Source organism: Bombus pascuorum, chromosome 7 (genome assembly GCF_905332965.1).
Source record: "Bombus pascuorum chromosome 7, iyBomPasc1.1, whole genome shotgun sequence".
Lineage (NCBI taxonomy): Eukaryota > Metazoa > Arthropoda > Insecta > Hymenoptera > Apidae > Bombus > Bombus pascuorum.
Window position 1 is genome coordinate 3,794,724 of NC_083494.1, and position 23,502 is coordinate 3,818,225.

Consider the following 23,502-nt stretch of genomic DNA (forward strand, 5'->3'; position numbering starts at 1 on the left):
CTATCACTATCATTATCAGAAGGATCTACCGAATCACTATCCACAATAATAACATATTTCTCACTACTATCATCAATATTAGATTTTCTTTTTACTGATACGATAAGTATAAGGGTTGTCTAATGCTTTTAGAAAATTATAATCCGAACGCGTGAATGTAACATATAATTGCACGTAAGTATACTAAGAAAATATCGAGAACAACTGTACCACGAGTCTGATTTGTGTTGTTTACCTGTGGTCCTAACTAAGTACCACGAGTCAAGCTCGTGGTTATTGCTTTTGGCCTAAATTTCTTACCACGAGTCTCACTCGTTTTAGGGCAAAAAGTTAACACTTTGACTGCCACGTTGGTCATATATGACCGGCCATGGTTTCTCTTGTGATACCACAGTGGTCATTGGTGACCGGAGCGCTTGAACTTCTTACAATTGTAAAAATTGTATGAAAATTGACAGTTAGGGCATTTTGAATATAATCGATAAGTAGAAGATGCTTTGAAATAAAAGGTGCCCCATTGTACAATTAAACGTTTTTATTAGAACATCAATAAAAAAAAAATATGAGAACAAATCTTGCATCTAACGGAGCACTCTGTTTGCATCCATACTTTTGAGGGATACTCTACGAATATTATTATAAACACACCTTAGAAAATAATCGTAAATGCTGCTTTATAATCATATAATTAAAGTTAGAAGTGTGCACATAACTCACTACTATATATAGAATGTGCAAATACTGTTTAGTAATATCTTCTACACCTTTTAACAATATATTCTGCACGATTTGTTAACGATGAAATAACGAATGCGAATGGTTTGTTGAAATAAACGAAGCCTTGTTAAATGTGTTAGAATTTAATCTTAAAGTTAAGATTAATAATCTGTGGAAGACACAATGTTTATGTTAAAATAATATTCAGTGATATTTATTAAACAGAACTACAGAACCAAATGTATATAAGCGAGTGATATGGTATAATTAACAAAGTATGCAGGTAAAGAATTTATGGATTGTTGACAGTTGGCCAGTTACTCTCAGACTAGACGTAGGTAATGACCCATGATCCCTTAAATATTTTGAACCCCACTCTCTATACAGTAATGAGTATGACCTGTGTAAGTGCCCTGTTCAAATGCCTGTGTAGTGTCTGTGTAAGAGAATTTGTGCCTATGCGTACAATATCGTTGTATTCCAACAATATGTCACTATCAACTGTTAGCAAGGCGCCACGGTGGTCATCCGTGATCACCAATAAGATAAACGGTCCATTGGGGAAGAATGTTGTCTTACATCATCAATTTATTATTATTTTGCCATTATATGCTTTGAATAATAAAAATACTTCCATGGCGTCCTGAGCGAAACATGTGATTTCGGCATGGCAGTCAAAGTATTAAGAAAGGCAATAATTCGCTATATAATATCTGTTAATATCCTACAGCGTTCAATTTACCTTTTACAAAAAACAACGTCGCTTAACATATCCAGTCATGGTCACTGGTTTCTTGGAGATATTGAAGAGATAATGCCAAAAGTGTGTTTAAATATAATTATAAAAAACAAATCTCAGACATTTGCTGCTTACAATAGAATACATTGCATCGAAACGCATTGTATAAAAGCATCATCCGTGGTGGACGTTTCGCTCCACTGCATCCTGTTAGTTATCTATAATTAATTACCTAGTAGTATCACAGTACGATGCTCACTATTACGACAGTGTCCATAATAGTTTATATCTTCCGGCATTGAGCAAGAAAAGGATGATACCTGATATAATCTTCATTAGCAAAATAGCTGAGGTGGATACGTGTTGGTTTATTAAAGAGACGAGTGATATAATCGTAATAGTCGATTATATTAAAATCAATGTAAGTACAAGTACACAAATAGTGTATGCCGGTTGTAATCGTCGCTCGCTCGAAACTCATATCGATAACAATTCAACTCTTCTATTCGCTAACTATTCAACTATTAGGTCGTCCAAGAAGTTTCTTTCCTTTTATAAGGAAATAATGGATGCACAATATTTTCCGTTTTATATTATTGTATCGAATTACGTATGATTCATTTTGTTTTATAAAAATAAAAATCACAACGTTCGGCAGATTAGGTTTCGTGTTTGTATACAGATGCATCGTTGTAAAAGACGTCTGTAAAAGAAAGACACTTTTCGGACAACCTAATATTTGACTGTCCTAGAGAGCACGTTCGTCTATTTATATGTTGATAGGTGTTATTATAAAAAGTTCAAATGTAACTCCGGTTGACGATTACAAATGACGGCAATAATATTCTGTCTGGAGTTCGTTTACCTTTAGATTTAGCAAAACAAAACAACGTTGGTATTCCAAGGCACAATAATACGAGTCTCTCCCGATTCAAGTCTTCCGTTGACTCATGTGCTGCTACATAGCTAAAGGTATCAATGACTGTCCGGATATCACGCAGTCGTTTTTCCTCGATGTACCATTGAGAAGTTTAAGGATTCGTAAGCGTTTTCTGTGACAATGTCATATTGTAACATGTTTTGATACTTTTATACCGCGTCTCTGTCTCATTGTTTCTTGCATGTCTATTCTCATTCTTTGTCCTTTTTCTTTATCTGTATACGCATCTTCTGCTCTTTTTTCACTTCTTGTCTTTGTTTTTCGTTCTTTTTTGCTTTTCCACTTTTTGTTTCCAATGTTAACTTGCTATATCGAAGGGTTTCTGCTGTGAACAAATAAATTAATAATTAAATTCTAACAAAAATTAAAACGTACAACATACGTATGCCCAAAAGTTCATCAAAATGTTCAGATCAAAGCGAAAATATTTTATCGTCCCGTAATTCCTTCCATCCTATTGTACGACATTTGTGACAAAGGGAACCCTTGAGGATGTCGAAAACGGTAATTTGTCTCTGGTAAAAATCTTCATTCCAAAGAACTTCACTTCCAACAGGTTAAATTGTTTGGATCGATGGTCAGGTGTCAGTGTGCCATTGTCCAATGGCTCGTCAAAGGATTTCTCTAGAATGGCACTGCTTTTAACGGAAATACATGGCAGCGGCCATGAAAGCGAGCAAAGTTGTCGAGAAGCTTTTTTTATCTTACTAGGGTAAAGGAAAACCGCGGACGTGATCGAGCAAAGGCGAATAAAGAGCGAGGGGGTTACGCCCCCTCACATTTTCTTTTGCCGACCGTGCGGTGCAGCCCCAAGAGCATCGACTACCCTTGCTAGGCAATACTGGACCAGCAGGGTGGTCGCAGTAACGACGCGTCGCCGGTTAATCAAGCCATTTCGTTCCGACCGAGACCCGAATGAGGATACGGTTTGAACGACCATCGATTTTCTTCTTACCATTCTCTCGTGGAAATCCCTGCGCGACGCCAATCTCGATCTCTGGGGTGCGGGCTCTTTTCGCTAAACCTCGTGGCTTTGCAGCTCGTCAGAAAAAAAAGAACACCCCTTAATGACTTTCACGCTTCTTCCGTTTCTTATACGCAGGTGTTGGAGGATTGTTCTGCTTTCCCCAAGACTTAAAGTTTTTACGTACTTCTCGAAGTTTTTACATATTGCGCCGCGACAGTGTCAAATTCGCCGAACGAAAAGCTAGCTGAAGTTTCGAGTGAACGAATACATACAGATTCTTGGAACTACTTTTCATTCTCGTGTTATTTCTTAAAGAGGATGAACCAACTGATATAACTTTAATTCTAATTCTAGTCTTAATTTTAACTTTAATTTTAATTTTAATTTTAATTTAAGAATATTTGATCGATCTGGTTTAACCAATGGTTTGTTTGTTATTGATCGATTCGGGATAATTAAAATGTATTTTCCAGTTTTGTCTTCTTCGTAATAAGAATTTTTCCCCGAATGTTTTCCATATTTTCTGCCATTCTCTGTCTAGTATTTCTAAACGTTGATTTTTATTTTTGACTTTCCCTCGCGTGTCCCACTAAACATATATGTAATTTGATCCAATTTATTTATCATTTTGAAACGTTCCTTCTAAAATTATATATATTTAGCTAGCACTGCAAAACCAGCAACGGATTTAGTTTACGATTTTTGCACAGTATCATGTACGTATCATGTGCGTGTAGAAAGTATTCGTACACTCTATACGATGGAATATCTGCTTTAAAATTGGGCTAAACGACTTGATTCTTTTTTCGTTTCTTATGAAGTTGGAAAAATTAGTTTGTTAGATGACGTCTAAGAAATATTTTGGAAAAGTAGCAGTTGGTTGGACGGCGAAGAAAAATGTAAAGATTGCTTTTTACAACTTTTTTATCTGGGCCAATAATGAAACTTTGAACAACACATTTTAAAGGTTTATGTCAGTTATATATAATACCGAAAATTTTATGAAAATCGGTTGGCGTGGGAAAAAGCGACAGTGACAGAAAGGTGTAAGAATCTTCAAATTTTGGCCGAAATTCGCAGAATATTGCGGTTTCCATCATATTTAACATATAGCTCACAGCAAAGTTAACCAATTTCGATGAAATTTTTAGCATGTCTACACCTGACATAAATCATCAAACTGTGTTATTTTAATTTTCATTGCAGACAAAAAGATGGTAGAAAGCAGCCTTTATTTATTTTCTTCGCGATTTCGACCAATTGAAACTTTTTTAAAATTTCTTTTACACGTCACTTAATAAACTGACCTTCTAAGTTCTTTCTAAATTCTAAATTCTTAAATAAAATCCAATTGTTTATCTCAATTTGAGGAAAATTACTATGTTTTAAAGAGCGTACGAATACTTTCTGCACTTACTGTATATCGTTACCAGAAAAGATTGCAGAAATTATTTCTCGATTAAACGAAGCAAAGCGATTCTCTACGATTAACGTGTGTCACCTAGGATTTCACCTTGCCTCGTAGTGGCCTGTAATTAAATTTCACATCGAAAATTACTTCACTGGCGAATGTTCGTTCGAATTCGTAGAGTACTTCGTGGTGAGTTTAGATAGTCGAGATTTCGTAATTTGCGTACTTCCTAGTTGTTCGCTTTCATTTACCAAGTGTCGTTTAATTTATCCGCGGAATGTGCGCTCTTCGTCAGCACCGCAATTGTATAATGAATTTTTCAAGTTTTTCAAACTTTGCACTGGGTACGTAAATGAAGAATGACCGTAGAAATGGGCCACAATTGAATAATTTTGATTTGTTTATTAGAAAATGCTCCACGTGCTAATGAGAGTACTGTAACGTAGAATTAAATGCAATTTCCCTTTCTAAGCAGTTATTAATAATGCCAGAAGATGATAACATGAAGATTATATATTTTTATATAAGTGTCAGTGAACGTTAGTTAATTGTTTCTTTACTTTTGTCTGTGCCATTCATCTAAATTAATAGATCATTAAGTTCTTTTTACAACTGAGAGATGGCACATACAGACTTTTCTACGGATACACTTTTCTTTTTTTTTTTTTTTTTATTTGGAATAGTTTACTACCAATTCTCATTGAAAATTATAAATAAATTATTCTGGCTAGGTACTATAACGTGAATAATAAATGATTCTAGCTGAATCTAATTTTTAAATCTACAGGGTAATGTCTTTTTAGCTTGGGGATCTGATCTGTCGTGTCAAGTAATTGAGTAACTAGTGGGTTTTGCTGGTTGTTAATTCTTATGTTATGTCTATTACTGAATTTGGATATTTCTTCTTTAACTGTAGGTATCTTAAGGTCGCGACGTATTTTTTCTTTTTCACGAATTTGGTCTACTTTAATGAATAAGCAACCTTCCTTTCTCTTGAAAAACTTTTTTCTGGGCACTTGCAGAGCTTTTTTACAACCTCTCTTCAAGTACCACCTTACGGTTTATCAATTTCGTGACGTTAATTACGCCCTAATTACGATTTAATTACGCTTATAAAGCGCGAAACGCGTTGATCTTGTTAATCGAACGACAGCGTAAAAAATAAATCTGCGACCGATTTATTTGTGCGGTATGAAGGATCGACTGCTGAAGAATTTGTTCGATGTGTGGAAAATTCATAAAAGGCAGAGTAGAGTTATGACTTTATTTTGTATTTAGGTGTAATCTCTTCTTTAAATATATTTTTTAATTAAAAATCTCATGAAAGATTTATTATGTATCACTGTATACAATTACAAACTTACATAATTATATAATATTTAGACGTAGGTAGATTAGACACAGATTGTATTAAATAATAATTGATTAATTATTATAGAATATTTCATAGTAACACAGCTGGAAAACAAAACTAAGCTCTTCATTCTTTGTATTTTTGTTCCTTTTTTGTTTCTTCTAAATAGGCAAATTGCAACTATTTAAGGCAGTCAAAATGCGAAGGTACGTGTTGATGTTTGGACAGCTACGAGCGTTACAACATCTAATGATAGTTGGAAATTTATCTCATGTAGATTGTATATTAATTCTGCACCTTGAATGTTATAAAATATGATTAGGAGCATAATTTTCAAAATTGCATTTGCATTTGTTAACTGCAGTTATTAACGATACTGGCACACACACACACACACATATATATATATATATAATTTTGTAGAAGTAAATAATATATTATATTATATTTTATAATATATATATAATATACTTATAATATATAATTATAATTTAAATATTAAAAAGATATATTATAAATATATTATATATATAATTGTTTAATTATAAAATATGTATTTACATAATTACGATAAGTTTGCCAGACAATTTCATATATCCATACTACGGTGTTCGACTATCGCCGAAGAAATATTGCGAATATAATTAACCTTTGTATGCAGGATGGATCATTTAAATGGTAACACTAAAAAATTTCCGTTTTTTATGGTTTTATAGAAAAAGTCCTCGGAACAAAGTTATACCATTTCAAAGTGCATATGTTGCGGTAAGATTACTTTATTCTAAGATTAGAATATTTATTTTATTTTCTCCAGAGAATTCAAGGTGATCGGTATTTTTCTATGTGGAATGACATATTCTTTTTTGCGTATTCTTCTAGAGCACAAAAAGACAAAATTGTCGATCCGTATTATTTTTGATCGTTGTGTCTCAAGAAATTTGCATCGATACTTTCCAACATTATTGAACTGTTATCGCTTCATGGATTTGTATTGAAACGTACGTTTGCGTTATACTGCGCGTCACTGAGAGGATGATTGGGCTTGGTGAACTAATTCGTCATTTTTACGTTTCATTTACATATATTGGTAAATTATATAATAACAAGCATATGTTAATAAATTATATTGTTGTTAGTAAATTATATTTACTTACACTTCTAATATAATTAAGTCTTCTAACAGACCATCTGTTTGCATTCTCCATTTCTTGCGGCGTTAGAAATTCTTTCCTAGGATTATTACATGTAAATTTCTCGACATACAACGATCGAAACCGCATAGTTATAGTTCAAGTTTATCTTTCTGTGGTCTAAAAGAATCTGCAAAAAGAATATATCATTCTATTTATACTAATGATCTTGAAATCTCTGAAGAAAATGACCTTGCAAAAAAATAAAAATAAAAGAATAAAAAAATAGAATAAATAGAAAAAATAGAATACAACTTTGTCCTAAGGACTTTTTCCATAAAAATTAGAAAGAGGGGAATACCTAAGTGTTCACGTTTAAATGGTCCACCCTATATATTCTAGATATTGATGGAGCACGATAAATGTAGGATACTTTAGTATCGGTTGATTTAATAATCGAATTTTACTCCGCGCGTCCTACATGTCGCAATACGATTTAAAGAAATTTACAAGCACGCTCTTCCGAAATATCGGAATATCTGACACAATTTTGAGGTTAACCAAGATCGCAGAAGGGTGCTTCCGCTGCAAGGATGAGCAGTGGCCACTTGATCTTAAGGTCAGCTCGTTCGCTGGTCAGCGGTCGTACGCAAAGTGTGTGTGTGTATGAGAGAGAGAGAAAGAGAAAGATACGCCTTTATCAGGTTTCATTGTCATTGAAATTGAAATCGTCCGGCTACTCCGGGAAAGAGGAAGGAAGGTAAGGACCTGCGCAATTTCCGGCGGCGTGGAGGAAACGCGACAGAGATAGAAACAGAGAAGAGAAAGAGGAGGTAAAACGACGAGCCATCCGTGGGGACGGCTGCAACCCTCGTAATCCCACGACTGAAAGCTTCGTTTAATATTTATGATTTATTTCGGTTTAATTCGACGTGCAAACAGCAGGACGCATTTAGGATTCAGCAATGTTTACGCACTAGATCGCTAGACAGTTCTCGACGTTTACTTGACATGTGCTAAAACAGAAATATCAACATTAAAATCGCCAGCTTTAATATTACCTTCTGCAATGTAAAGCGATATACGTCTTCCCGGTTCATACGTAGAAACTTCTTTCGATTTAACGTGTCATCTAAAATTCACTTATTCTATTTTATAAATTAAAATCGGCACGCGTATATTAAGAAATTTAAATAAGCGATAAGTAATTCGATTCAATTGAGATTTGTAGAATATTATTAGATAAAATGTCGAGTCGAGGTAGAATGCGACTCATGTTCGCTTGAAATATTTTGCCTAATTTTGAATCTTATACAATTAAATCTTATACGTTTATAGCTGAAGATAAATTTTTTTTTTTATTTCCAAGTAGTTTACAATCAATTCTCATTGAGAATTATAAGTAAATTATTCCGGCTAGGTACTATAACGTGAATAATAAATGATTCTAGCTGAATCTAATTTTTAAATCTACAGGGTAATGTCTTTTTAGCTTGGGGATCTGATCCGTCGTGTCAAGTAATTAACTAGTGGGTTTTGCTGGTAGTTAATTCTTATGTTATATCTATTACTGAATTTGGATATCTCTTCTTTAACTGTAGGTATCTTAAGGTCGCGATGTATTGTTTCGTTGGTAGCATAACAAGGTGCATCTATTAAGGATCTTAGAGTTTTTGATTGGAATCGTTGAAGAATTTCTATGTTGGAATTACTCGCTGTTCCTCATAGTTGGATCCCATAGGTGCAAACAGATTTTAATATGACTTTATATAGCATTATTTTACTCTGCACACTTAAGTTGGGACGTCTGCCAATGAGCCAGTAGAATTTTTTTAATTTGTATTTAAGTTACTTGGATTTACCTACGATGTGTCGTTCCCATGTCATTCTTCTGTCCAGAATCATGTCCAGATATCTGACTGAATCTTTGTTTGGAATTGGAATATTATTTATGGTCACCTGTGGGCAGGATTGTTTTCGCAGCGTGAAGGTTATATGACTGGATTTATTTTCATAGTTGAAGATATACGACGAATGAAAGCTTGCTCATTCTGCATTAGAAAATAGGAGAATCGAAGTCTAGAAAATTAATATTGGTATTGAGTATGCACGAACATATATCACATATGTTGGAAGATTTATAGGATGATAAATAAGAGATCTTCGCTAGGATTAATATTGTACGGGGTGTCTCCGAAATCATCTTACAAGCGTTCGGATAGTGATTCCGCGTTCAAAAATAAATCGGGAAAAAAAGAAAGAGTAATATTTCTTTGTTTAAAACTTCGTTTCCGAAAAAATAAGTTTGGAAAGCCAATCAGCTAGCCGTGTATTACCTGGCAGTTTTGAATTATGAAACTTTTGTTTCGCTCATGTTTGTATTATTAACCATGGACGATGTCAAGACTTGTTTCTTGTTATTTTTGTTATCTTATCTCCGTCACATCGATTATTACTCTCCTTTATTCTATTCTATTTAATTTGAATGGCTTCACAAATAAGGATAACATTGCTACTTTTTAAGAACCCTCTGATCAACGTACCGAGCGTTCAAAATGTTGTCTATGTTGCTGTATACACAGCTGCATCTTTTGAACTGAATTATTATATACCAAGTTATTACATAGTAGTGAATTATGCATATTTTTAAAATCTTTGACTGCCAAAACAATGTTTGCTTTTAATTCTTCAACGTCGTTATTATGCTTGGAGTACACCGTGGATCTAAAAATACAAACGAGCAGAAATAAGAGTCTCATACTTGGAAACTTGTAGTCAATACTTGTATCATTAGGAAATTGTAGGGAACTTGTATCATTTTTTCAAAAGCAAAGCCTTAAACGAAAAAATGTTATTCTTCTCTTCTCGATTTATTTCTGCGTGTATAATCATCAACAGACTTGCTGTACTATAATTTTCGGAACACTCTATATAGAAGAATAGAAGAGTGAAAACACTGTAAGTTCCAGGATTGACAAATTTTGAGTTTCTAGTGGAAAATGTTCTACATAGCAATGAGAATACCATAGTATACAATTGAATTGCAATTTCCTCTCCCAAAATAGTTATTAACAATGGTAGAAGATAGTGTCACAACGTCATTTCTGTGAAGAAAAATATAAATACCAATAAACGTTAGTTAATTCTTTCTTGACTTTTGTCTATGCCATCCATCAAGACAAATGACACATTAGGTTTCCTTTACAACTAAGCCATGGCACACACAAGCTTTTTCTACAGATACATTTTTCTTTTTCATAAATTTGAACTTAATGTTAATGAACAAATTGTCGTTTCCTTCCCAAAAGCTTGTTTCTTGGCACTTATAGTATTTTCTACGAACACTCTTCAAACGTAGAATATTAAACAATAATAAGAGAGAAAGTAATCTAATCAGAATTAATATAAAATTGTATAAGTACTTAGTAATAATTAAAATTTTTTTTAAATAATTAAAATAGTCTGCAATCTTTTCACGTAAAGACGATTAACGAGAGAGGGTCCTGTCAGTAAACGGCGATAAATTTCAACAACGTTACGATCACACTTTACACGAGCGAAGGTGGTTCCGCAGAATCGTCATCGTCATTGTTCCAGCGACAATGCCCGATAGAAATGCCTTCACCCTCGTATCCGGTTCCTTGCGAACACCAGCGGCCAGGGGAGAGAATTGCCCTCGGTATTAACTCGCGTAATTGAGATTTATTAATCCGGAGGCCGGCTGGTGGCCACGTTGCAACCGTATCTCTCTCACTCTTTCTCCCTCGTAGCTGGTTTTACGCTGTAACTTTATTATTATTACGGTTTATGAATTTATGCCTGTAATTGTGTGCAGCAGCAGAGTCACTTTTATCGCGTTATCGAACGAAAAGATTTCTCTTCCCTTCTTACATAAACGAGTTTCTCATCTCTTTTCCCTCGTTTTATTATGTTTCCCGTAAAGACACAAAAATGTAATTTTATCGAACATTCTATCGTTGATCGTCGTGATCGGTCGTTGAGCGTTGTACGCAACGGTGAATTCTTTAGCGAGAGAATCGAAGAATTGAATCGAAGAGTTTGTTGGGGTTCAGTAAATTTATTTATATGAAATTACGGATTTCATGTCACATGAAATATAAATAGTTTATGGTACACAATTACGCGGCTGACATTTATGTGAACAATAAGGAAATAATATAATTTGATAATTTATAAAATGTATAATATCCTACAAAATAAAATATTTCTCTGAAGATTCTCACAGAGACTTTTCTATAAAAAATCTCCATATTATGTACATTAAGAATATAAAAATAATAAGAACTTTGTTATTATTATTTAACTTGTACTTTACAATTTATCCAGCTGGACATTTGGTAAATTTTTCTAACTTTTTTGCTAAATAACATGTGGATGGCTACCCCCAGTGGGATCTTCGAGTTTGTCTATTTTATTTTTTTAGTATGGTGTTTTCTTTTTAGTCTTCTTTCTATGAGAGTTTTGCTCGCTGCAGCAGCCAGCTGATTTGAATGTGTTGCTGTTCTATCCTTGTATTTCCTGCGTACCTGTCGATTTCGAATAATAGGAACTTGAACGTAAAGTAGCAAGCGCTAAAAACATAATTTACTCAACTAATTTTTATTATAGCACGAAATATATACTTTGGCAGTTATAAAGTCCTCTTTATGCACACGCAACCGTAGAGACAGCTCGCTTTAATTACATCAGTTACGTAGGAGCACGTTTCGAGAATATTACAACGAAATGTTCGCGGATTAGTAACGATGGTGGTCGCCGCCAAATATCGGATTTTCTCCCGTGATTAAATCTGGTTTCATCGCCGACCGTAATCTAAACGAGACAAAGCGATCCGTCATCTAGGCGTTTAATGAAAGTCGTGACCATAACTTAGCAGGTTCAGGCTTAAGACACCGAGCAAGGAAACAGAGACAGAGTCGAAGGTGGAAGTTGAACGCTTAATCCAGCAATATGAAACTCCCTTGCGGATTACCCTGTCGCTGCTCCCCTTCTCACTTTGTATTCTGTTTTCTTATTCGCATTATGCCACGCGCTGGTAAATATTCGACGCGATAAAACAGGTCGTTCGGATAAATAACGATAGCCATACGCTGGGATACACGTTGCCCCTGTCTTATAAATTTTATTTCGTCGTTGATCTAGAATCTTTTGAATATTGAATAGAATATTTAGAATAGTTGAATATACTATAATATTTGAATATACTATACATGTATACGTGCCAGATATACGTAAAAATATTTTTATTATTATGTAATTTTAATATTACGTATTTCTTAAGATTTTCATTTAAAGCGAGACTAATTGGTAACAAATCTGTATATTAAAATTTATGATTATTGAATTTATTGCTATATATTATAATTAATATAATGTCACTAGAAACATTTGCTCCATTATATCGAGAAATACAGTTATTCGATTATCAAAATTATATTAGCGTCGAAATAAGAATTTTGCAATATGACTAACATGATGTTATTCACGAGTACATTTTGTTTGTCTGTTCATATTAAACGTACATGTGTATGTATTAATTAGAGCCAGTAGATACAGCGCTGTGAATAATTAGAGACTGAAAAATATTTTCTGCATTATTTCTCCGATATTTTCAAGCAACCACTGATCATGCCTGGATATGTTAAGAGAAATTGTTTTTCTAAAGGATAAATTAAACGCTATAGAATATCGGGAAAAGTTATATGGCGAATTATTACCTTTCATAGCCAAAATACAAGTACAAATTAAATAAATAATAAAAAAAAATCTTGGAACCTAAGGCTGAGCGACGGTAATATATTTAGGGAAAATAGTTCAGAATAATAAGCTTCACAACATATTTAAAGATCATCGAAATGGATGAGGAGTCATTCCCTGTCATTAGGAGTCATCATGTTTGTAAATAATTACCTTTAGTGTGTATTTACGTGTTCGTTCGTAAGTACAGTCGAACATCAGTAACTGCAACCTCAAGACAAGAGCTAAAACCTTCGAATTCTGGAGATTCTAAAGTTTCGACTTATCGAAATTTCCGAGTGAAAGCGATGTAACGAACGAAAATTCGACATACGAGTGCTTTGTAAGAAGGCACAGTTATATTCTCCTTTTCACAAAGTGTTAGTGTTTCAAGCTTTCTTTCAAAACTTATTTTATTCGACGTATATGGATGCAAAAGTTAAAGATGCGGAAGATGATGACAATTACGCGTTCGACCGACGAAAAACGCGAAGGAGCAGGATACGCCTTGTCTTACGTTATTCGAGACAATCTTAACAGTCAAAAGAAAAGAGACGATATCGAACGATTGGTTTCTCACATCTTGTGACACACGGTATAGCTAGAAGCATACTTCGACTTGCAGAGGCACCGGCGATAAAAGTTCAATTTTGACCTGTACAGTTCTGGCTATTCTAAATTCGACTTACGGACGCAAAATAATGCATCTGCACACGTTTTTTTTTTATTTTTTTTTATTTTGTTTTTTTTTTTACAATTTTTCCTGAAGGACATTTGGTAAAGTGTTATATCTTATTGGTGAAAAAAAAAATAAAATAAAATAAAAATAAATATAGCATGTGGGTGGCTACCCCCAGCGGGGTGCCAGCTTCGTTTTTTCTAAGTTATATCTTTTATGAGGTCTATTGGGTGTTTCCTTTTTAGTCTTTCATCTGCACACGTGGCAAATAATTCGAGCTAAAGTGAGTTTTATTTCGGCTTCTAGAGGTCTTCGCAGCAAAGCGTGAGGGAATAAACAAAATTGTAGTCTTATTGAGATTTTCAAGCTGCAGAGCTTCGCCTGTATTAGGATACTTAATAATATATTATATTTGTATAATATATATGTCGAAGATGCAAGGACACCGGGACTTCTCTTTGGAATTCTTTGGAAAATCCCCAATACTTTAATCTTTATAAGTTAACCCGATTATAATTGTCCGAGATTTGCGATAATGAGCTTGGGCTCGAAGTGGCAACTAGTCGCTAAACGTAGCCGCGGTCACGGGATGAACGGTTTTACCTAATAGAGGTATAGAGTAATTGTATAGCTCGAATCAGTATAAAAGAAATAGTTGTAGCTGCACTCGACAGTAAACATTCCAACGGTTTCTGTCTCGTGGCTCGTCACACACAGACCTATTCTTCGGGCAAGATGTCGATGCATCTCCACAGTACATGTTCAGCTAACCTGAGCACCCGATATAAATCTTAGGATTTAGTTAACTAAGGTCCTTCAAACGGACAAACAATCTTTATCCTAGCAGTGAGATTCGCTAAAAACTGTGTTGATCGCTACTAAAATCGCTCGAGACTGAGACTGAAAAACTGGTCACCTTACGATCGCGTTCGTTTATTTATACTGATCGAGGGGGTACCGAAAAGTTTCCATTTGCCTTTGTTTGACGGTTACACATAGCGACGACAGTGTTTTGCTCGGGTTGTTTTATTCTTGCATTATGTATATCCTATCGATGTTGATGCTCCGGGGCGCGAAACAACAACGTGACTCGAATTGCCCTCTAGCTCATGTGCCACTACATATATATAATTTATATAATATATTATAACATTGCTTAAAACATTCTAATTTCCTGGAATATATGTAGTTACAAGTTATCCATGAAAAAATGAAAAATTCATTTAAGCAAATATGACTGCCACATAAAGCCTAAAAAACTGTTCTTCGATAAATAACAGAGTTCTGTATTTATTTTTACAGAGGGATGGCGAGATTCGGTGTTGGGGGCTTCGCGTCGGTTATTGGTGACTCTCGGCAGTCTCTCCCGGGACAGTTCGCCATGTCCTGCCACGGTAAGTACTCGCATTGTTTATCCTTTGTTAAGAAAATTGGTAAAAATGGTGGGTCTTGTTGTTAGTATTTGCTCCCATTCTCTCGTTGACTAGAAGATTAACAAAGAAAGAAATTATTAATATTTCTTCGTTGAAAACTTGTTTTCTATTACAATTACAAAGCGACATCAATGACACGTGAAACTTGAGCAAACGTTATTTACTCTTGCCACTCTGCTTAAGCCACGTTAGTCACCTGGGGGTAGAAGGACCGTTTCGATACTGAAATGTAAATCGAACCGCGGTTGCCACCCTTCTGCATTTCACATTGCCAAAAGCAAGGATCTACTCGATGCCTCCGGCTGAAATATGCAAATGACACGCAACGCCGTCAGATACGATCTCGTTACCAACGCTACCGAGGGTGGATAATATTTATCGTAGGGAGATCAAGGTCCACGCGATATAGCATTCTGCAATCCTTTCTGAATTAAAAATTTCATATCAACAACACCACCACCGTAACACACATTTGCTTACAATAATACTTCGTCAAGCCAGTTACAACGTACATTTTTCCTTAGAGGAAACATTTGCAGTTATTTGATCTTATTTAATCTACATCCGTTAAGCTTATATACGCAGGGTGCCTCTGGAATCGCGGTACAAACTGTCGGGTGGTGATTCTGCGTGTAAAAATAAGTTGGAAAAAAAGAATAACATTTTTTCGTTTAAGATTTCGTTTTCGAGAAAAATGAGATTGAAGATCGGTCGGGTGACCGTGTACTAATTCGTGAGTTTCGAGATATCCGACTTCTCTTTCCTCTTGTGTTGATATTTATATACATACATGAACAATGTCACAATTTACTTCCTGTCATTGCTGTTATCTTATTTTTGCAGTATCCGTGTTTAAAATGGTTTCATAAATAAGGATAAAAGTACCACTTTTTAAAAGTCATTTTATTAACGTAACAGATGTTCAAAACATCGACCGCGTTGCTGCATACATAGCTCTGCTCGACTAATAAAATTATCAGCACGAGCAAAAAGAGAAGTTGGATACGTCGAAACTTACAATTAGCATACGCGTACCTGACGAATCTTCAAACTCATTTTTCTCGAAAATGTAGCTTCAAAGAAAACATTGTCATTCTTTATCTTTGACCTATTTTTACACGTAAAATCACCACCCGACCGCTTGTACCATGATTTCGAGGACACTGTGTATCTGATGATAGTAAAATAATTATTCTATATTAATCTACGCTACCTCTGTCATAAATTTTTAATTTAATTTTTCAGAGCTGAGTTTAAGTTTCGAACCAACTGGGAACATAAAATAATTTCGATTTTCTGGCTGTTAGTTTATTGAATGACAAAGTTGTATTAAAATTGACTTATCCTTAATCCAGGTTGCAATATTCCATAATGCACTCTCGATTTACATAACTTGGTTTTCATATCCAACATCTCGCTGAGTTTAATCTCTGCTTAGATATCGTCTACGTCTATACATTTCTCGGATTTTCATAGTATTTTTTTACCTGAAAAAGATATTTTAAGCGCCATTGATGGTGGCGAGAGTAATATGTGATTCTGTGATGTGTGTGAAGCTACGTACGTTTTGATATTGATGGATAATGTGTATTTTTGGATAGAGGATACGTTAGATTTGACAATTTTAACGATGATTTATGACCTTACGTCACTAGCCGCTAAAAGGAATTTTATTATCGTCGAGCATGTAACGACTTCACTTTGTTAGATTCTTTTATGATAAATCGAAGGCTTGTAACAAAAAATTTTCCATGTTTTTAGATGATAATTTGTATCTTAAAAAATAATTTATATGTGTCTTGACTTATTATAGAATGAAAATTGACAAATTGTATAAATACTTTTGTCATGAAACCCACAATTTTATGATTCAGGTAGACGTATTTTTCTACGATACATAGGATGTTTCAAAAATCATGTACAACAGGCCGGGTGGTGATTGCATATACGAAAATAAATCGAATAATGGAATAGCATTTTTTTCATTTAAAGCTTCGATTTTGAAAAAATGATACGTATTAACTGCAAGTTTCGCAATATGAAAGAGGTGATTAGTTTCCAAACTCATTTTTTTCGAAAACGAAGTCTTTAACGAGATAATGTTGTTCTTTTTTTCTTTTTTAAATTTAATTTTGCATGTAGAATAAAACTGCATGTAGAATAGAATTTTCATTCGGCAGATTTTAGGGCACCGTGTATGTATATAATTACAGATATACAAATTACGTATCATTTCGTTTGACAAAAATTGGGATATGTTCAAGTATTTTTTTGTTCTTCGGGAGATAGATAATTATAGACAATAACCTGGTATTTTATATCTTTTAAGCATTTGATGTTTTGATATTAATCTGTTAATTATGGAATTTAGTTTCAAAACTCCCTTACGGCGTACGTAGTTAAAATCAAGCAATTAATTAAATAAATTTTATGAAAAAAAGTAAAGCAAAACGAGGAAGGATTACATTTTAATTCAATAGAAAATTAACATTTCATTGTTAAAAAAGGCATCGTTATTAAAAACTTAAAAATTGCCAAAAAATAATAAAATTCATAAACGAGAAAATTAAAAAAATTCAGTTAATTCAGTGTGGTAACGTGACTCCTTACGGATTCTATTTTTTAGCAGACGGCAAATCTTCGAAGTGGATTTGCTTTTGATGACGTAGGTGGTATAAAGTTACATAAACTGGTTATAAAGTTATACGCAGCAAAATACACAAAGCAATCCGAGGAATAAACGGTATACGCACTAAAGGGAATAATCAAATAATCAAGCTTTTTGGTATAAAATACACAATGGGTTTATTGGAAGTATAAAGGAAACATACCACTAAATGTTATTTATTTTACTTTTTACTAAAATTTTGAGTTTTTATAGTCAATGGTAACTTTTTATTTCACACGACGAGTATACACATCAACCACAGCGAAATAAAGTTTTGGATTGACGTATATACACATCGAACGCAGTTAAGAGAATCCTTTAAACATCGAAATAAATTGTTAATGGAGAAAGCAATACTTCATACGAATCTGTAAACTGATTTTCTGTCAGCCATCAAAGAGATACATACGTGGTCTCTCATTGTTTCATTGAAATAATTCTTTCCAATATATCCAGCTGCAAAGTAATATTATTTGGAATTTATCGTCCGATTCTTTGTCAGGAATAATACCAAGTTACTTTCAAAGTTCGCCAAATGCGTAATATAATTTGGGGGCGAAAATTCGGTTCTTGGCAGTTGTTGGTGGCACATATATAGTTCGCTTCATATTGGGTTTGATTATTATTAGTTTGAAATTGATTGCAACTTTAACACTATGTAGCGGCACTCGACAGTAAACTTTGCAACGGTTTCTGCCCCGTGGCTCGCTACACAAAGACCCTATTCTTTGGATAAAATGATTGCCAAATGTCGATACATCCGCACGGAATATTTTCAGTTAACCCAAGGACCTACAATGAATCTTAGGATTTATTTAGCCAAGGTCCTCCAATGTGATAAACAGTCTTTTTCTTAGCAGTCCCTAAACCTATTACCTCCTACGGGAAGACACAAGAAATCTGCTTTTCTCACATACGATGCTTTCTTTCAAGGGCTGTTAGCATCCTTTTCCAACCACCAACGCAAGAATTAGCCAATTAACAACGGCGTCCATTTCCCTCACTTTCCGAACCAAGACTTTCCTCAACGAATCTGATGATCTCGCATCCTTAGACACACCCCGTCATAGTTTTCCTCTGTAGCATTATCGTGACGAACAGTCAGTTAATAATCGACTAGAGCCCCGCGACGCATCTAGAACAATCATCGTCCAAACTCGCCTCGCGCAATCTGTTCAACCGACACTGTATCGCACCGCTTGTGAACCAAACTTGTAAACGCGAACTGTGAACCGCTAGTGCGACCGTGAATTCCACACAAAGTGTATATTGGTAGTAGTCTAACAAATAAACCGTTAATTATACTCTAGTACTTCTTCAATACTATCACGGGCTATTTACCTCAACTAAAACTATCGATAGTTAAGACGAAGCTATTTTTACCAAAACCAGTCAAAATGATTTGTCTTTAAAAAATACGTAGCAATAGAATATTTTTATATTTATTGATTTATTACTTTCTTACAAAAGAAATTCCATGTTATGTAGTACATTTTTGGTATTATTAATCCATCTGGGACTATGATCCCTAAACGAGGCTCCACACATTTATAAAATCGTTGAACCAGTCGTTTTGACTGCTGTGGCATTTTTAGTGTTAGCATCTAGCGATCTAGCGATCGATCCGGATTTTTCCTGATAACTGATATCGTCATATCGAATGATATACAGTAAAAATTTTAAAAACGTGTGCGAAGTCGTACAAAACGAGAAAACTGGTTAATTGAGGTTCGATAAACAGATTGCCTTTTACACTTTGCCCAGTACAAGTCATTTTAACTGATATTGGTATAAGTAGCCTTAGTACAAAATTATTTTGAGTTTGAATACATAAAAAACAAAATAAAATTCATTATATTATTCTTTTAGTTATCGTTGCGAAACTCGTTACATCATTGCGGAAAAAATGTAACACGAAGTAAGAATTTGAAAATAAATTTGTAAAACCAGTCAATTCGATTGGTGTGGTAGTTCTAGTGTTAATCGAAGCATCAGGTTTCTCCTTGGCCAGGTTTCTATAGTTATCATACGGTTTTATAGATGATGAATTTTGGATGTGCTTCTCATTCGCGAGAAGCACGACAATGTATCACTGTCCATGGTGGAGTGAATATGGGAAAAGTTTCATAAGAGTTGACGAAGTGGATTATGATACAACAGTTGGGTATAGTCAGGATCGTGGCAATAGGATAAGTGGATTCACCACTTGCTACTCTTAGTTTCCCTTAAGTTTAATAGTTTTTACGAATACTACCACTCTATCCGAAATAAAAAATCTCTTCTTAAAATTTCTTCCTCTAAGTTGATAAAAGTTGAATTACAATGAAGTTAAAGGTTGTAATATAAATATTTCACGTTCCATTTCATTTGTAACTCTCAGATGAAAAACCTTATATACATTATAATTAATTTTTTTTCAATTTCATATTTACTTGTATCTGTATCATAATATTTACAAATACTTATAAATGTTTATAAGTAGTTAGTATAATTATTAAAGTTAGTATAGTTCATAAATAGTTATAAATAGTTAGGGCAAAAAGTACCTGTGGATTCTGCTACTTCAAGCAACAAGCACTCTAATTATTTACAGTAGTATTGTTGTTTGTACGATGAGAGGAAAATTATGTTAAGGAAGAAATTATATTAAGTCTAAAGAGTATTTTCGTTTCAGTCTTCTGAATACAGTAAGACTAATGTAACAATGTAAGTGACAGTTTGCCATTGTAGTGTAACTGCAATGTAATAGTTAGTATAATGCAACAATTTGCCACAGTGGAATTTACGTGAAATTCGACTCTGCTTTTGTGTTTGTTAGAAAGTCATTTGATTTCTTCTAGGATAGGATGTGCAATGCTTTGCGAATATCGTAATTTCTAACATACCAGTGCGCGTTCATGATTGCAGGGAGGATCTTAGCTCGTTGACTTTCAATTTTTCGAATCTGTGACTTGACTGCCATTCCTTACAGCTGGATTCTATATATCCAAATTGGTTACACATTTTTATATTTAAATTTTGTTATTCCTGCTAAGTTTCGATTTTATTGAGATAAGCGAGTCTAATTGCTCCTTAACTAATTTGATACGTTTTATTTTCTGTTTAATGTGTTGCTTCCAAGTCAGTTAGTTTATTGTCCAAGTGTGAACTTAGATATTTTACTGAGTTTGTAGTACGATGCTATTGTCGAGTTCCACACTACTCGTCTGTGAAGGTATTTAGTAATCTGAAATATGTGCATAAAGAGAAATGTCTTTCTCAAATTTTGCATTTATGAAATCGGAGATTCCATTGCACGAATCCAGGTTCTTAAAGAAGAGAGAAATACGTATAATGGAAATGAAACTCTATATTTACTACTTTTTGCATTTCCATTCCTGGGCAATTTTTCTTTCCCGTTGGAATTTTAACTGCGATGAAAGTCCACAAAAATGATGATCCACATAATGAAAAATTATTATTATCCCTAACATTATTATTATCCCTATTGAGGAGATAGGTCGAAGCTCGAAGCTCGGCTCTGTAAAGTACATTTTAATCAATCATGCCGCGGCATTGACATTCTTCCAGTTTCCATGAGAGAATATTGTTGGTTTCACAATATAATAAATCAATTTGATTCGCAGCTGCAATTGATCAATATTAAATAGCTACAATTTTATACATACTAACGGAATTAGCGAACTTATCAACGTAAACTCTCATAATCGAGTGTCGCTAGTTATCAACCCAATAGCTGCAGCCGCAGCAATATCGTTTTCTTTATGTCTACTCTATCGTTTCGTTGGACAAACGACAGTAGCTCTTCGAACCTCGATAACGCCAACCTCTGAAGACTATGAGACTACAATTTTGATCCTTAGAATTTGAAATAAAACTCACTTTAACCCCTTGCCATATCATTTAACTCGGAAGAATCCGAGCTCAAACGTTGCGCCTGAATGGTCAGGAAAAGAGCCGAAGCGACGGAGACAAAGTGCCGGAACTTAAAACATGAGATCGTGCGACTGAGTGCGTATGTCACGGTGATCTCGGAATATAGGATAATCATATTTTACATACCAGTTCGCATACCATAGCCATCCAAACTATAATTAAGCAATAACAGCATACCTATGTGACGGCATCCAGCGATAACCCCTCCACAGGAACCAAACCCTTGATTTTAAAATCCTTCCATTCCTATTTCTGTTCTGTTAATGTGACATTCTGTACCGTTACTCTGTCAGTTTTATAATAAATTTTGAAATAACTATCACAATTGGAGTACGAATCTCTCACCTTACGTGCGGAGCGTGAAATAATCTCGAACCGATGCGACACGTAGATAGCTGTGCTCCTGTTTAGAAAAAAGATACCATTAGATACATTCATACTTGGCCCAAGATTAGGACTACGACTGAGACTCGTGATATTCACGTTTGACATGAAATTAGACCACGAGCCTGACTCGTGATATTCAAGTTTGGCTCAAAATTCTCATCGCGACTCAAACTCGTAAAAGTATGGCAAGGGGTTAACTCGAATTATTTGCCACCTATTCAGATGCGTTATTTTACCTCTATAACTCTAATTTATTGGGTTGGAAACTAAGTGATTGCGGATTTTTTCATTACCGCCTAATGGGAGATTCAAGTTTATTAATAATTATTTCCTGTATAATAATTTTTGGAAGATGAAATTTATTTTTTTATAATATAAATATGTTTATATTATTTATATTTTTTAAATAGTATTTACAAATAGTGCTCAATTAATATTCATAATTTGATTGCCAGCAGCAATAATAGCTCCTACACCAGTATCTTTATTAGTTCATTCATCAACTTTAGTAACAGCTGGAATTTATTTGTTAATTAATTATGAAATAATAGTAGATTTAAAATGTAAGAGATTACCACCTAATGACAAAATCCGCAATCACTTAGTTGCCAACCCAATAGAATAGCCAGAGCTCTACAGGTCGAAGTTTACCTCCATAAATCGAACTTCTCTTGCCGCTGCCTCTGCAACTTGAAGTGTGCCTGTAATTATGCCGTGTGTCTCAAGATGCGAGGAACCAATCGTTCAATATTGTCTTCTTTCTTCCAATCGTTAGGATTGTCTCGAAAAACAAGACAAGCAATATCCTGCTTCTTTGCTCTTCAATTCCATTCATATCCGTATAAGGTAATTGTTCTTCTTCGGCCGAACGCGTAATTGCTATGGTCTCCCGCGTCTTTAACTTTCGCATTTATATACATCAAATAAAATGAGCTCTAAGAGAAAGCTTAAATTACCAACACTTTATGAAAAGGTGAATGTAATCGAAAACCTTGGTGTAAAAACCGACCTGAACAAGTGCAGATTTTAAAAGTCGTGGGAAAGTGAACAAAACTGAATCAAATACGACTTGTTTAAGTAATCACGCTAATATTTTAGATGTAAAAAGACATTAATATGACGAATGATAAGAAAATGATACGTTTTACGTTTTTGAAAAATGTCCCTGGAAAATCTTCTTTGATATTTGGACTTGCCCGGTTCATGTACCAAAATACTGAAAATTTGAAATGAAATATTTTGTTTCTTCGCATCTTTATTTTTGCTTCACCTTTCTTCGTGTTCCATAGTCAGTTTCTCAGGTGAAACACTGACAACTGATTGGCACGTATTTACTGCCAGGTGATCGATATGATTCTTGCCAGTCCGAAGAAATTTCGAATCG

The 23,502-nt window shown here is 34.3% G+C and overlaps 1 protein-coding gene and 1 long non-coding RNA gene across 2 annotated transcripts in view; one reads left to right on the forward strand and one right to left on the reverse strand.

The window, feature by feature from the left end:
* The window catches only part of LOC132908700 (uncharacterized), a 321,053-nt gene that overhangs the window by 168,397 nt on the left and 129,154 nt on the right, over positions 1-23,502 (reverse strand). The gene's annotated exons all lie outside the window — the stretch shown is intronic.
* Positions 1-23,502, forward strand: part of LOC132908688 (vesicular acetylcholine transporter-like) — a 208,391-nt gene that overhangs the window by 44,698 nt on the left and 140,191 nt on the right. The window contains exon 3 of the mRNA XM_060962906.1: positions 14,997-15,088. The gene's annotated coding sequence lies outside the window, so the exon portion shown is untranslated. The remainder of the gene's footprint in view (positions 1-14,996; positions 15,089-23,502) is intronic.